The following is a 15,587-nucleotide window of genomic DNA, read 5'->3' as shown; positions in this document are numbered from 1 at the left end:
CCAAAAGTGCAGTTCCAAAGAATAATCATGTCCAACCTGTTCCTCTGTGGTACAGTCCTCCATTTTCCCTAAGGTTGGAGCAACCCGTCACTTTCATCGATCTGAGGCCTACCTATGGTTGGCATCCCAGCCTTAGGTTTTTCAAAGCAAGCAGGAGAGCTACCTTACTCTATGCATCTTTTAGTGACAGCCTTTCTGCTTCCCGCTCTATTTAGATTCCTGGGAGTTGTAGAGTTTTGAGACTTGTTAGGAGACCCCTATTCCCCACACAGATAGTACAATTGCCAGAATGGTTTAACTGCCAATCCCCTTTCCCTGGGAACGCTAGGAACTGTAGCCCAGGAGGGTGGGGAATAAGGGTCTTTCAGAACCCTAACAAACTACAGTTTGCCCTCTGAAAAATTAGGGGGGAGCCAAAGCTGTTTTAAGTGGTATCATGCCTTAAATGTGTGTTGTGACTGTGGCCTTTGTGTATAAAGTAGGTCCAGTAAGAGGCAGAGAGGGAGAAGCCTGAGGGGCAGAGAGGGCTGTATTCAGACCCTGGGCCTGTGGTTTACCACCCCTGGCACAAACCCAGACTGTGAATACAGGAGCAAGGGGATTCATTAAATCAATTTGTGTATTTAAATCAATTTGTATTGATTTGCTTTTCTTAAGAAAAATCCTACTCTGCAACCACCAGAAACATTTTTCAGAACGTGAAAAGCAGTGGGAACTTTCCCCCACTCTACCCCCCCTGGGAGAGTTCTTGCGAATATGTAAGATTGAAGATTGCAGTCTGAGAGCAGCAGAATCGTGACAAGAGATCAAATAACCCCAGAATCATCTTTAACCTTTCCTACCCAGCTACCGAATTGGCTTGAAGGTCTGAGGAAGTTAATGGCAATGCCCATGACAATGCAAATGACAAAGTGTCTCTTTCGCCCAGCTGAAGTGGCATTTATGGGAATATTTTTCAGCCGTGTTCCAAGAGAATAACGTTCAGTGCACTAAATAAATAACGTCAGGGGAAAATGTCAGGAATAATGCCAAAACAATAATGACTTTGTAGCAGTTATAGAGAGCGCTTTGAAGGATAACAAAAACTTTAGGCCAAACAAAAGCAGACTGTTTGGTTTGCTCCGCATGGTATGTTTAAGCACTGGGCTGTTTGAACAGCCTGTGGGAACTTAAGCGGATTCTCTGGGGCTGCCACAAGGAAAAACAACTGACCGGGTTACAGGCTTATAATGGCTGCATTTGTATTAGCCAGTGTTTCCCCTCGGATCTGTGATCCCAATCACATGGTCAAACATGCACTTGCATTATTAACACACAGGAATTCCAATAGAAAATGGGGCTGGATGATGTAACACCAGTAAACGTAGTACTCCTAAGCCATTGCCTAAATCCCAGCCATTGCCCAAGACAGCAATTTTCAAGGTTTCTTAGAAGCCTATAGGAGATTCCTCAATAAGACAATCACTTATCGGCACATGCTGCTTACTCACAACTAACAGCCTTCCCCTGTAATGTACAGATACAGTGGGACTGCTGGATTAATTCAGTTTTCTCTTAGCTGATGTGAAGTACATTTTGCTTCATAACTTTCTTTCTAGGAGGGTTAGATACTAACTTTTTCCATATAAAAATGAAAGCTCATGGTCTAGGGCCCTGCCCAGGAGTGTCAATGAAAGCTCAATAAAGATCTACAGTGGGATAGCCAACATGGAGCCCTTAAGATGTTGTTGGAGTACATCTAACGTCATCCCTAGCCATTGGACATGCCGGCTGGGACTCATGGGCATTGTAGTCCAACAACATCTGGTGACACCAGGTTGGTTACCCCTGGTCCACATTGGCTGCCAGCAACTCTCCTGAGTTTCAAGGAGAAGTCTTGTCAAGCCCTGCCTGGAGTACCAGGGAATGGGTCATACGGTCTACTTCTCTCATGACCATATCACACCAGACTACACACTGGAAGTTAGTACGTCAGGAAGTGACTAGCTTACTTTTAACAAAGGGCAGTTTTTAAACTTGATTCCCCATCTGCATGATATAGACTGGTTAGGTTGTACAATAGGCTTTTTCTCTTTTATTGCTTTAGTTTGGGTGCAGCCAATGTGATGACTCCAGTTCCCATTACCCACGACCAGTTGGGGATGATGGGAGTTGTAGTCCAACATCATTTGGGAAGCCACCATGTTGGCTAGCCATGGGTTAGTTACTGCCATTGGGGTGATCTTCTCCTCCACTCTTTCAATAAGTACTTGTTCATTGAGTAAGGATCCTAAGCTATGCTACTAAAAAGAGCCAAGATCCAGCTTCCTTAAACATGTTTACTTGCTTATTATGTGAAATGTATTTGCCTGTGCTTGCACACCATCCATGTGGCATTTGTTCAAATTGCTCTACAAATAGTTTCCAGTTTTAATCACAATATGCTAAGAAACCTTACAATGAAGATTTATGTCTTGCAGCTAAACAATTCACAAAAGCTAGTTTTCCTTTTCAAAGCAGATGGATTGCTAAATCCAGAAACCAACAGTAAAAGCATCTTAAAATGTGTCGCCACCATTTTCCCAGTACAGCATTATAATTGTTTATAATGAAAGCATACAGGAGACCCAAAAAGGCTCCCCCAAAAAACAACATGCGTAAAAGATGACCCAAGATTCCAGCTTCCTACAACATCCAGCATTTTAAATTCAGTGCCCATCCTTTCTGTTTCGCACATACACCTCAACAAGATCTCAGTTCTCCCCACATCCCATTCTACTATTTGTCATATCAAATGCTACCAAGTCCAGCCCAGCAGTGATATATTCTCTGAATTATTTTTCAGTTACCAGATGAATGCCTGGTTTCCTTACAAGGCGAGCCAGTAGGTCTCCTGGCCAGTGTCTAACTTCCCCTCAGGTGTGTTTGTTCACCTGGCTAATCCTAATAGGCAAGTCATCATTTAGAGCTGAAGGTAGCTGTAAACATGCCTTCTTGACACATACCTGTAGTTTTTGTTCAGGCAGGTTGCAGGTGCTCATTAATACATTAATATAATACTGGTTATAGTAACATGCCTACCAATGATTAAAAAATGCTTGAACCAAGTGAGATTTGAGGAAAATTCTGGCCTGTGTTATTAAACCAACTTCCAGGGCACAGAATCATAGAATTGTAGAGTTGACTCTGAGGGTCATCTAGTCCAAGCCCTTTGCAATGCAGGAGTACTCAACACGTGGTCCCCATCCAATTTGAAACCATACTGGACCCTGCTTAGCTTTGCAAATGTGCTAGCAGTCTTATTGCATCCCTTAGAGCCACAGGAGGGCCTCACTACGATCTGAGCAGGGTTTGAGTAGGATGATGGGGGGAAACACGACCTCTCAGATAAGCACTTCCTAGCCTGTGTAGGTCTTTATATTCCAGCAGTAAAGCCTTCAACATGAGTTCATAGCAAGTTGGCAGCCAATGCAGATCATTGGACAGCTGTGCTACATGCTGCTGTACACTAGCCGGGGGCTGGTGGTGTTTGATGATCTTTCTTGTTTTGGAGACACAAATTACCTGGGTTACCTGCTCTGTGTTAGTATTCACCTTTCTGCCTAGCTAGTTAGCAGTTTAGTGTACTTCAAAAAAATTATGGAAAAAGTTATTTTCCCTCAGCCCTGCTATGCTTCACCACATTTTCCTCTGTGTCCATCTGGTCATATGAGTCATGCCCTTAGCAATCTGGGATCTGCTTCGCACTAAGCAGTGTAGCAAGTCATGAGATCTGAAGAACGTCATCTCAGAAAACTGAGGTGGTGGTGGAACACTTCCTTTTTTACTTTGGAGAGCACAGTAACTCTACTCAAGAGTACTAAGAGACCTTCACGCCCTCCCCGCAAAAAAAACCTTCTCCTGCAAATTTGCATGTGTTGATTTAGGATATGAAAAATAATTTCCTTCTGGCATCTCCCCTTCCCACAGCCTGAGTGATTCATATAACCTGTTGGTTAATTTCTGTTCTGATATGTGATTATTTTTCACTGCACATGACACTCTATAATCTAATGGTCTATTTTAATATTTTATTTTTTTATTATTTAATGTGAGTGTGAGGAGCAAGCGATATATTTTATTTTCCTGAAGAGTGACTTGACAGTAAGCTGGCAGACAGCTGGAAATGCTACACTATAAAAATAATATAAGAAAATAAAATATTAAGGAACAAAACAGACAGAGGTGGGCAGGGCTGGCCTGTTAGCAACAACAACAACAACAACTTGGTTTTTTTGTACCCCACCCATTTGACTGGGTTGCCCCAGCCACTCTGGGTGGCTTCCAACATAGTATACAGAAACACAACAACAGAAGCAACAACAACAGCAACACAATAGAACATCACACATTAAAAGTGTCCCAATACAGGGCTGCCTTCAGATGTCTATGGAAGTTTGTATAATTATTTATCTCTGTGAAATCTGACAGAAGGGCTTTTCACACACTGGGCACAGCTACCAAGAAGGCCCTCTGCCTGGTTCCCTGTCACTTCACTTCTCTGTGGGAATGTTCAGGGTGGCAGCAGAGGATATATTGTTTATTAATATCCTTCCTAACTTGCGCTAGCAAGTTCCTTTACTTAGCAGAGTGCATTCCCCTTTACACAGCAGAAAACTAGTTGCAAACTCGTGTGAGTTTCTTAAGACAATACGCAATTCAATCTGGCTTGTCCAGATTGAAATGTGTTCTGATATTTTCCTGGTAAGACCCCATGAATCCCTCCTAAAAGAATAAAGACACCACAGTCTTATTCGTAAGCAATAAAAAGAAAGTTTACCCACAATCAGGCAGAGCACAGTGTGATCCCTGAAGGCAGGCTTTAGGCTTAAAGTAACGAGCATTTACAAACAGGTTTACCCCATATGTGGTTTGACCTAATGAAGGAATGGGTTTCTGTCTAGTAAGTTTAAAACTGACTCAACCCCCCCTTTTTTTTGTTCTTTCAAAAGAGAGCACTTTTAAATGCGTAAAACTTGAGCTGTTGAGCAAAAACATAAACAAGCTCTCTCCTTTATCAGTCACGGCAAGGGATGGCCTTGGCTCTCTGGGGGAACAAAGAAAACACGTCAGAACTTTATCTTATGTGCTGACCACAAAATACGCGCAAGACCGATGTCTGGGAAAAACGCCAAAAGCGTGTTCCCGGAGATGGTGACCTCGTCCCAGATAAGAGTAGGAAGAGGAAGATCCTTTTATGGTCAGAAGTACAGGAAGGAAGATCCTTTTATGGTTGAGAGTACCAGAGCAGGAACATATGTGATGTCAACCTGCGTACGTAGGCCGATGTGGTTGGGATCCTAGGGGAGGAGTGAGAGGGTGCCTGGAGGATATATATACTGCATGAAACTTGTCATTTCTTTGGACTTGCTGTGGACTTGATCACGCAAGTGCCTTCTGCTATCCGGAGAGCAGAATAAACTCTTTCTTTGAACTAACTCGGTGTCATTTGACTTCCTTCCTCCTGTCCCGGAGCAACGCAGACCCAATCAGTGAACTCCAATAAGGCTACACTAATGACTGCAGTTAGCAGTCTGGGAAGTTCGCAGGATGAAAGGAAGATGGAAAAAAGAGAGAGAGGCAACATGCCTTGGTCTTTTACCAGATCTGGAAAGGCCCACCCACTAGTCATATGCAAGGAAGGATGTTCCAGGTCAGGAGGAGCAGCAAGTTTCAACTGGCTGGACCAAACATTCCCTTGCATGTCCACTCTAAAACAAGGAATGTTGTATTTGACTGCTCTCAGTGGATTACATCCCACATTCTCGCAGTGAGGGAACCACCAGAAGGTCCTCGGAACTGGATCTCAGTGTCGGGGCTGAATGATGCGAGTGGGGACACTCTTTCAGGTATACAGGGCCAAGGCTGTTTATGGATTTAAAGGTCAACAAGCAACACTTTGAATTGTGCTTGGAACCTTACTGGGAATGTAGGTCTTTTAGGACCGGTGTTACATGAGGCGGTCATGAGGCAGATGGAGGCAACCGCCTTGGGCAACAGAATTCCATGGCTTCTGGAGGCATCCCATCCACCTCTGCCATTGCCACTGCCACTGCAGGTGTCCGTAGAAGTGGCAGTGGCAGCTTCCGGCAAGATCTCGGGAGGAACTCCTTTTTTAATGAATTGGTGCTGGACAAGCAAGATGTTTAAACCCTCCTTCCCCCGTGCCATCCCTCCCCCATCTAAATCCCCACCCCTCGAATCTGCTATTAGTCCAATAGCAGAAGAAATACAGCACAATAATACAGCACCTATATTATTCCCCAGTAGAGCTAATAGTAACTGTGGGAAGCAGATTTAGATTGGGAAAACAGCATGTGTGGAGGTTTAAACATTCCCCCAGCACTAGTGCACTGATTAAAATCAGAGCATCCACACACATACCAAACTGCTTTAAACACTTTTTAAAAAAAAAATCCAGATTATTTCCTGCATTGCATCTGTTTCGGCCCTAATGGGCTTTTGGTTTTTGTAAACTATTGTCTTTTATGGAACTGTCTCTGATATTTTTAACAAAAAGCTACTTGTCTGACCTATTACTGGTGAGGTGATTCCTTTTGGTTCAAAAAATAATTGTTTCACTTGCTGCTGGTGGCCCTGCATGTGATTGTGCCTCTGTGTCGTCAATAGAGAAACAAAAGTTCAGGAGCAGTAAATCTCTAGCTTTGATGGTGTGGCTAAAAATATGGAAATGGGTGAGCTGGGTTCAAGGTGAATAGGCTTAGGATACCCTCTTAGAGATCCATGTCTATCTCCTGCAGGAACACTTTTTGGGCTTCATATCCTACAAGGCTAACTATGGAATATCCATGCAATTTGCTATGTGCAGCCCCACTTTCATACAGTACTTAGTCTGCGTGGTGTGGAAGCAGCTTAAAGAGTAAAGACATCAAGGTTTGAACCTAAACCAAGAACATGCACTTAATCTGGAGTGACCAGCAACTTCACCCTCCTCCTTTGAGTCCATCCCCACAATCCATAGCTGTAAACAAATTAAAATCCAAGAGACGCTTAAACTTTTTGTTAACTAGACCTAAGCAGGTAAGACTGAAACAACTTCCTAATTCTTCCCTGCTTACCTTAACTCTGCTGTCTCCATTGTGCTCCCTGTGGCGATATTCACATTGCAAGAGCATTTGAGATGGGGTATCTGTAAAGCAACGTGTGCATTAATGGTGATGTAGAAATACTTGATTTTCTGTCGTGCCCTGCTGCTTGTCCTGTGATGAAAACAATACCAACAAAAGCAAACTTTGTGCTTTGAGGTTCAGTCCTTTGCCATTCCACCCCCCCCTGTACCTTAATTAACAATCTGCTGAGTCATGAGTGGGGGAATGGAGGGCCCCACCTTGGATGTGGGGTGATGTGAAATTGGGGGTATTCTGGAGCATAAGCCTCTGATTAGGGACTTGCAATAGGAAGGGAGAAGCTCTAACTCAGACACAGGCAAACTTGGCCCTCCAGATGTTTTCAGACTACAATTCCCATCATCCCTGACTACTGGTCCTGTTAGCTAGGGATCATGGGAGTTGTAGTCCCAGAACATCTGGAGGGCCAAGTTTGCCTATGCCTGCTCTAACTATATCCTGGCTATTGTGGATGATATGCCTGTAATGTCCCTTAGAAAAGGAGACACTATGCCACTTTGCCAGGGCTCTTAAGGCCAGCCTTTCACAACCTGTTGTTCTCCAGATGTTTTGGACTATCGTTCCCATTATCCTTGACCACCGGCCATGTTGGCTGGGGCTGGTGGGAGTTATAGTCCAAAACATAGGAGGGTACCAGACCAGGAAAGGCTAAATAAGGCAGTCCTTAGCAGTAGTCCTGACACCAGGAACCCTCACCTGCCCAGACTTCCAGTCTTAAAAACAAGACCACTGGAATTGTTGTTGTTGTTGTTGTCATCGTCTAAATGCCTTAGTCACCTTTGCAGAAAAATAGTGCTTTCAGAAAACATTTCCACTCAGAAAATGATTGCTTAGCTAAAATCCTTTAAGTCAGAGCTTTATATTCTTATAGCAGGCTAATTTCTTTCAGGATTTTAACATACACCTTTCAATAAGGGACACAAACATGTCAGCTTCAGTGGAGTCAGTTATGTGGAGGTTTTGTGGAGTTGTCTGCAGCACGCAGGATTATAGTATTGGGATAACTCAGCACTTTGTACCAAGTAGTACTATTCTCAAGGCAAGCAAAACATCACAAGAAAGCCATTAAAAAAATATATAGAAAGGGAAAGGGGAAAGGAGATGATAGTTATTGGTTACAGAATATAAACGCAATCATTGAAAGCTGGAAAAGAGAATATGAGCCGAGTTTTTACATCCATTATTCACACAGAAATCTCCAACAACAACAATAAAAAGTCCCAGAAACTGAACTGATAACATGGATTGTCTTGTAAAAGTCTCACCACCACATATGGTAAAGATCTCAAAAATAGCAGAGGTGGGGGTAGAATAATTGTAAAAGCAAACACATTCTAAGATTGGACTGAAATCGATGTGTGGGAAAACATGTGGTTGTGTGTTTCTGGTGCTCTGAAATTATTCTTCAGCTATAGGAAGTACTCCCCCCCTTTCTCTTTTTACAAAGCCAGTCTCTCATACTGACATTCTTTTGTGGTAATATGTGTAGGCCGAGAAGCTGAAGACTTGTGGCTCTATTGTGAAGCTCCCTTTTGTCCATATTATCTCACAGCTGCAGGCTTTAATCAAAGATTATTAGATATAAGGATTTGTGTCTAACATCCGAGGCATCGTTTCTACCGAGAAATGTTCTATTTCGGAACTTTAACATCCAAGACAATGACATTAATCTTAGTGTACCTAAAATTAATGTAATACGTGGGATACTGGAAGGAGGGAAACTGTGGAAGACTGAAAGTGTAAATTTGTTTTTCCAAGTTGATGTCAGAAACCAAACAATGTCTGACTTAGGGCTTAGCTCGGTGCTTTTCAAACGCTGCTCCAGAAAGAAACCCGAAACTCCGGCAAAGTTCAGCAAGGGTTCTCAAGCAAAACGTCACTGGCAGAAGGCAAAACTTCCCCAAAAGGCAGTTTCATCACTTATTCCCCACCCCAATAGTTCACAGTGTAAAGGAGGCTTGGCTGCTTTCTAGAGGGTGGGTTTATAGTTCATGCAGTGCCGCTCAGTCAGCCTTCTATAATGCAGGTTGTTGAAATGGGGACGTCTGGGCAATTTGGAGGAGCAGGGGGAACTTGCTCTAATGATGACAAGTATTCTCTTAGTATTCACCAGCCACCATTTTGATCATGAATGACCCCAGAACATTCTGGGTTGGGGTGGGGGAAGCAGCAACCAAATGGATTGGGGCTACCATTTCTATTCACCACCCACTGGAAGTATGCTATATCCAGGACATGGGTAGAGCAGGGAATGCAGGATGAACCTCAAGTGGAGCTCTGCATCTAACACTACAGAAAAGGAGGTAGCAAACCCAAAGAAACCCAAGAATGCTACAGTTGCCAGCATCCATCTATAACCCATCTCCAAACATTTGCTATACCCACATATTCATACTTACTTTTTCTCCACTTTTTCCAGACATGACCCGCGTTTTAAAGGTTTGTGTCCAAATGCCCTTTCTTTGGGTCCAGAGCTTTCCCCACAAAAAAAAGCTCTCTAAAGCTCAATCGGAACACACAACAGTCCACAGAAAACCCAAACTAATGCTTCTCCAATTGAGTACTCGTGAGCAAGTTTCTGTGGGGAAAGCTCCAGGGCAAAAAAAGAGACGTGCTTTTTCCGGGGCTGGGCTCTCACACGAGAGCACGGTGTTCAACAACTGAGGCACAAAGGGCAGTCGGCAAAGTCAATGGAGAAAAAAAGAAAAAAATGCAGCGGAAGCCATTCGACTTCCAAGGCATGTTCAAAAATGGAAGCAGTGACTTCCGGGTTTTTGGCGTTCGGGTTCCAAAACGTTCGGCTTCCAAGATGCTCAAAAACCAAGGTACCACTGTACTTCACTGGCACACTACAACTTGTGTGCTCTATGCAGAGTCCAAAGCCAGTCTCACAGACTCCAGGTCTCAAATTAATATCAGCAGGAACAGCAGAGCAGTCCAGTAAAGTTTGGCTTTTCTTTAAGACTAGGGCCAGCTTTAAAGTTTCTTGTACTTGATGCTCTTTATCATGAAAAGTCATGGCTTCTCTGCAGAACAACTCCCTAGACTCACCTAACTCTCCCAGTGTGGGATTAGCTCTTAAAGGGCCAGGGCGCATGCACGCACGCACTAACACACTAACAGTTACCTCTGATATGGAGATTTCCAACTCTGTTAATAAACTCTGAGAACAGAGCTTCAGTTAGTCCTAACTTGTTAATTTTTGCATTATATAAACTGATTATGCCTAAATTTCCCATCAGCCTACATAGAGGTATGGTTAATCCCCAAACTTCCCCTTTCCTTACCGCTACTTAATTACTTACATATTCCATTAAGATATTAATGAATTGCTTGTAATCTTCCTTAAAGCAAAACCCTTTGGGTACAGTATGCAGTGAGACTCAAAACAAGCTCCCCCCTCCTTTGCCAGGTTGTATCTGCTTTCCTACGGTGGGTCAGCCAGCAGCACATACACCACCAAAAACACAAAAGCAAAACCCAACCTTCATGGATTTAAATGTATAATTCTCAACTCACCCTAGGGATTTACCTTTACAGGGGGGGGAGAGCGAGATCTATTAGGATACATCTTAATGCCTGAATCATTTCTTTTCAGAAAAGGTACTTATGCAAATGAGTAGTATTAAGCAACATACCTCAGCCTCCAGAGAAGCATTGCAGAGTTTTAACTGAAATAACTCTGTTGTTGATGGTGGCGGCGTTTGGTGTGCTATTTTGCCTTTACCACAAGAATGGAAGGACAAGTGATACCAGAACATAGAGACAAGGAGCATAAAGACAAGGAACATAGAGACCAGAACATGTGAAAGGAGACAAGACTCGTGCTGGTGCTAGACATTGCCCTCGCTGGCTGAGGCTGATGGGAGTTGAAGAATGGCCACAGGCTCCCCAGCCCTGGCCTTGAAAGAGAGAGGAGATATCCTAAATCACGACAGCTGTTCTTAATGAACCACATTGGGCTCTTTGTGCAACTTATTACAGTGGTATCTCGGGTTAAGAACTTAATTCGTTCTGGAGGTCCGTTCTTAACCTGAAACTGTTCTTAACCTGAGGTACCACTTTAGCTAATGGGGCCTCCCGCTGCTGCTGCTGCGCCGCCGGAGCACGATTTCTGTTTGCATCCTGAAGCAAAGTTCTTAACCTGAGGTACTATTACTGGGTTAGCGGAGTCTGTAACCTGAAGCGTCTGTAACCCGAGGTACCACTGTACTTGAATAAGCCCTACTGCATAGCACTAGGTTGAAGCTCACCTTGTTTTCAGGGCTGGGCTTGAGGCAAAACAGAAAATGGCACCACCACCTCTGCCACCACTGCCACCTGAGGTGGCTGCAGGAGGCCTGAGGAAGCCCCGGAATGCTGGCAGTGGCAGGGGAGAAAAAGGAGGCCAGAAAGGAGCAGGTAGCAGTGGCAGGCAGGTGACAGTGGGCAATAATTGCAGTAGGTAGCAAGCGACATGCTCCTCAGGGCCCAGATCAGCTGCCTCTCCCAACTGTCTCCCAGTCTGCTGCCTGAGATGACTGCCTCACCAAGCCCATCCATGGGCAAGGCCTTCACTGCTCCTTTTGCATGGTCTTTATGCTGGTCAGTTTCCCCCCATAAAATATACGGTGAAAGAATAATGAGTTGGATCCAGTGTGTGAAAGTCATTCACTGGATGCTCTCACTGGAGGAGGCACTTTTTGTTGATTACTCCTCCCCTGTCTGGTGCCCACTGACAGGGGTAGATTGAGGGGAGCATGACCAGTTCACCCACACTGGTCAACAAGCAACCATGGCGAACAATGGAAGGTGAGAGGCGGGGTACTGAATTTTGGTGGTGCGCAGGGTCGCACTGAAATTTTAAAGCCCGAAGTCCGCCATTGCCCCTGAAAAGCTGCTCTAGAGAATTGGGGGACCCACTAGAACAGCATGGGAAGTTGTGCAGAGTGAAATCAGTAAAAATTGTCTTTCTCCAACCCCTCTTCTACCAAGAACTTCTGCTGAATCTCAGCCCATTCCCTTAATGAAAGGGGCTCTCTCATTCATCCAAGGGCAAGTCTGTTATATAAGGATGGTACCACAATCCTAGGGCTAAAACAGATACAGTGTGGGAGACTGATGATTAGATCTCCCTACTGAGGCTAGCTCAATGGTGCTAGGAAAGGAAATATTCAGCCCCTTACCCCCAAACATTTTCTTGATCTAATTTGCCGCCACCAGCAGGGGGAGAAAAGGCATGCACAAAACTGTCGCCTTTCACCTCCCCTGTTGTTACTGTGGATCAGTTGTGTGGGAGGGGGGCAGGTTGTGGAGAAGATTATTTAAAGGAAAAGGCATGATGGGAAACAGGCACCATGCCCTGTTTTTCATTAATTCCCTGTGCTTTATAAAAAATAAAATACATTGGAGCTATGTCCATGTAATTAAAATCAATCCAGCCCAAATTAGGCTGCAGTCCTCCTTGCCTGGGTGTAAGTCCTCCAGTCAATTCAATTTTGAAAAGGAAAAAAGGGGATTACTTTTGAACATTTAAAAAGTACCATTTATTTTATTTTATTTTATTTTATTTTATACATGTATAACCTGCTTTTCAGGGGCAGAAACCTTCACATTATAGCAAGCATAAAACATTTAAATAGCCAGCCCATTAAAACACCTAAGAGCCCAACAGAAATAATTGACAATTGCATTTTTTAAAGGCAAATCAAATTTGCATTGTTGTCCGTAGCTAATAATGGCATGGAGATATTATTAAAGTTTGCTCAACCCTGGCTTCATCTAGTCATATCTGAGCATCCGTTGACTCCCATGATTACACAAAAGGATGTAATTCTATTAGCTTGCATTTGAACATACAGGGCACATCTTCTAGAAAAACCATTTGGTCCTGATTTGAAGACGCCAAGTAATGGCAAACTTAACCACATCCCATGGTAATCTATTCCACCGGTTGATTACCCAAAATGTTAAAACATTGTTTCCAATTTGAACTTTGCTGAATTCGAGCCACAGGGTCTTTTTGGACCATTATCTATGAGATTAAAAAAGACCTTTAGCAAATATCAGCCCCCTGTGTATGCAATTCTGGACTGCAATCACATTACCTTGTAAACAGCTCCTCAATAAACTTTAATCAAAAGGACCTTATTTGAGTTACATCTTCCAAGACGTGGCAATGAAGGAGGCAAAAAAAGTTTACCTTGCAACCTCTGTTGCATCCTCAAGTAGCCATGCAGTGGAGTTTTTCTCCCAGTTGTGACAGGACTACTGCTATCAAGTTCAGCTATTGTGGTTTTAGAGTCCTCTGAAACCTGCTGTGACGAACGTATGAGGCATTCACTCTAGACTCTTGGGCTCACTCTTACCTGGATGTGCCAGTTGCTTCACTTCCTTTGGAGGTGTCCAGTACTGGTCAGATGTCATGCGATCAGTTTCAAGTTTTGTAACCTGACGGTATAGACATGCTGTTCTTAATCTGTGCGACCCTTGTCCTTTGTGGCTAAGCCATTCTAGCCAGAAGAGCTTTACTGAGTGAGGCAAATTCTATTAAATTTAGTAGGGAAAAGATTATTCCCAGGTAAGTTGGTTTAGGATTGTAGGCTAAACTGAAATCCTTTTTTCTTTCTTTTTTAGTTTAATTTTTTAATTAAATTTCTGTTTTACATTTTAGAATATTCACTTAAACAACCTTAAAATATCAATGATTTCCCTTCCTCTCTTTCCATGGTTCATTTTGCACAACATAAATCCAAGCATATTTTATATAAACTAACGCATTCAATATTCCATTATTACATCCATCAAAACGTATTTACACTTAATGCTGCCCAGGATTTCAAATAGGCTAAACTGCAATCCTAAGCCCACTTCCTCCAAGTTTTAAATCTTATGGAAGTCAACAGAATTTAACTTGTAAATAGACATGATTTGGGGTATTGTAGGTCACATATCTCTCTCACAACAAAGGTTGCAACCCTATTCCTACTTACCTCACAAGGACCTACATCCTTGGCTCCAACCGTGTGACCTCCTAGGCTCTGCTGAGGCCTAGGTGCCACCAGCCTCCTCTACAGTAATCCAACCCTGAGATCCCAATGCATGGGTCACTGTGGCCAAGGTGCCCTGTCTAGGAACAGCTCTAGCTGAAATAACAACCAAAGGTGGCAAAAGTTGCTCGTACCCATGGAAGCCGCTACAAGGAACACACCAGTCTATGCACATGTTCCTTCAGAAGGAGTGGGATCCCATCCATAACAGATAATTCCTGGACCTGGGAACCACCCACCCACAGGGCCTCTGACTTGTCAGGATTCGGACTTAGCTTATTGACCCTCATCCAACTGCAGGTCCAGGACATGCACAGCCAGATGATACAGAGAAATGGAGTTTGTAGTATATGAAAACGGAACTCAGCCTTGGCAAGAAGTCCCTGTATAAATAACATCCTAGACGTGAATTGGACAACTGGGAGGAAGTGTAGGTGTGTTGTTGCAAACCTAATTCCTGATTGAACATCTGTTGGATTTCCGCAGAGATATTGGCAAACAGAAGAGGCCAGTGCCATCAATCTAAGCTGATGGAAGAACAGTTATTTCTACTTCTGGCCTAGACTATAATTGGCATCCTGCACCATCTGTACAGAGAGGGAGAAAAATTGCAAACAGGACCAAAGCTGTCATTCAAAAAGTGCAAGAGCTGGAGAGAGAATAGTAGAATGCCAACACATCATGTTCCCTTCATGAATGATGGCCACCGGTTTTAGAATCTTGTCCTTCCTTCCATCATCTCAGGGGTGGAAACTCTCTGACTTTTAATATCTGGAAGCGGAAAAGCCACTGAATTTATTTGAAAACACATGCTGTAAAAATCTGTTGTCACTCTTCAACCCCTGAAAAAAAATAAAAGTAGGAGCTTTTGATCTTTTGCTGTCATCAGCTGCCCAAATGGTTCAAAATATTAATTTAGTTTTATCTGGCATGGACCATTAATTAGGTTCTAGCCATAATTTCTTCAAAAAATGGCCAAGCATGCCCATGGGAGTTGTAGTCTAGGATGATGGGAGTTGTAGTCCAGAATTCTGCAGGTTTCCTATCCCTTCTATAAAGAATAGGAAGAAATTGTGTCTGAGAGGCTGTGAACAAGGTTCCTTTGCTTTCAATGATGCATCTTTGCGTTTCCCCCCATGCCACCCACCTACCTCACTGCCTTTCTTACCTTCATCCCTTCCTCTCCCACTCCCCATTCACCATCCCTATAGCACAAACTTTCCTTGCTGCATGCAACACCTTGGCTCAGGGACACTTCAGGAGAGGAAGACGGCAGTACAGACTTTTGCCTCCTATGGCAAAATGCGTAGATCCAGCACTGATTCTCAGCATCAAAACAACCCCATACAAGGTGGCTTACACCAATAGTAATGACTGGTCCAGGATCTCTCAA

This window comes from Podarcis raffonei, chromosome 7 (genome assembly GCF_027172205.1).
Source record: "Podarcis raffonei isolate rPodRaf1 chromosome 7, rPodRaf1.pri, whole genome shotgun sequence".
Classification (NCBI taxonomy): Eukaryota; Metazoa; Chordata; class Lepidosauria; order Squamata; family Lacertidae; genus Podarcis; species Podarcis raffonei.
The sequence above is the reverse complement of the archived record's forward strand: the minus strand, read 5'-3'. Positions refer to the sequence as shown.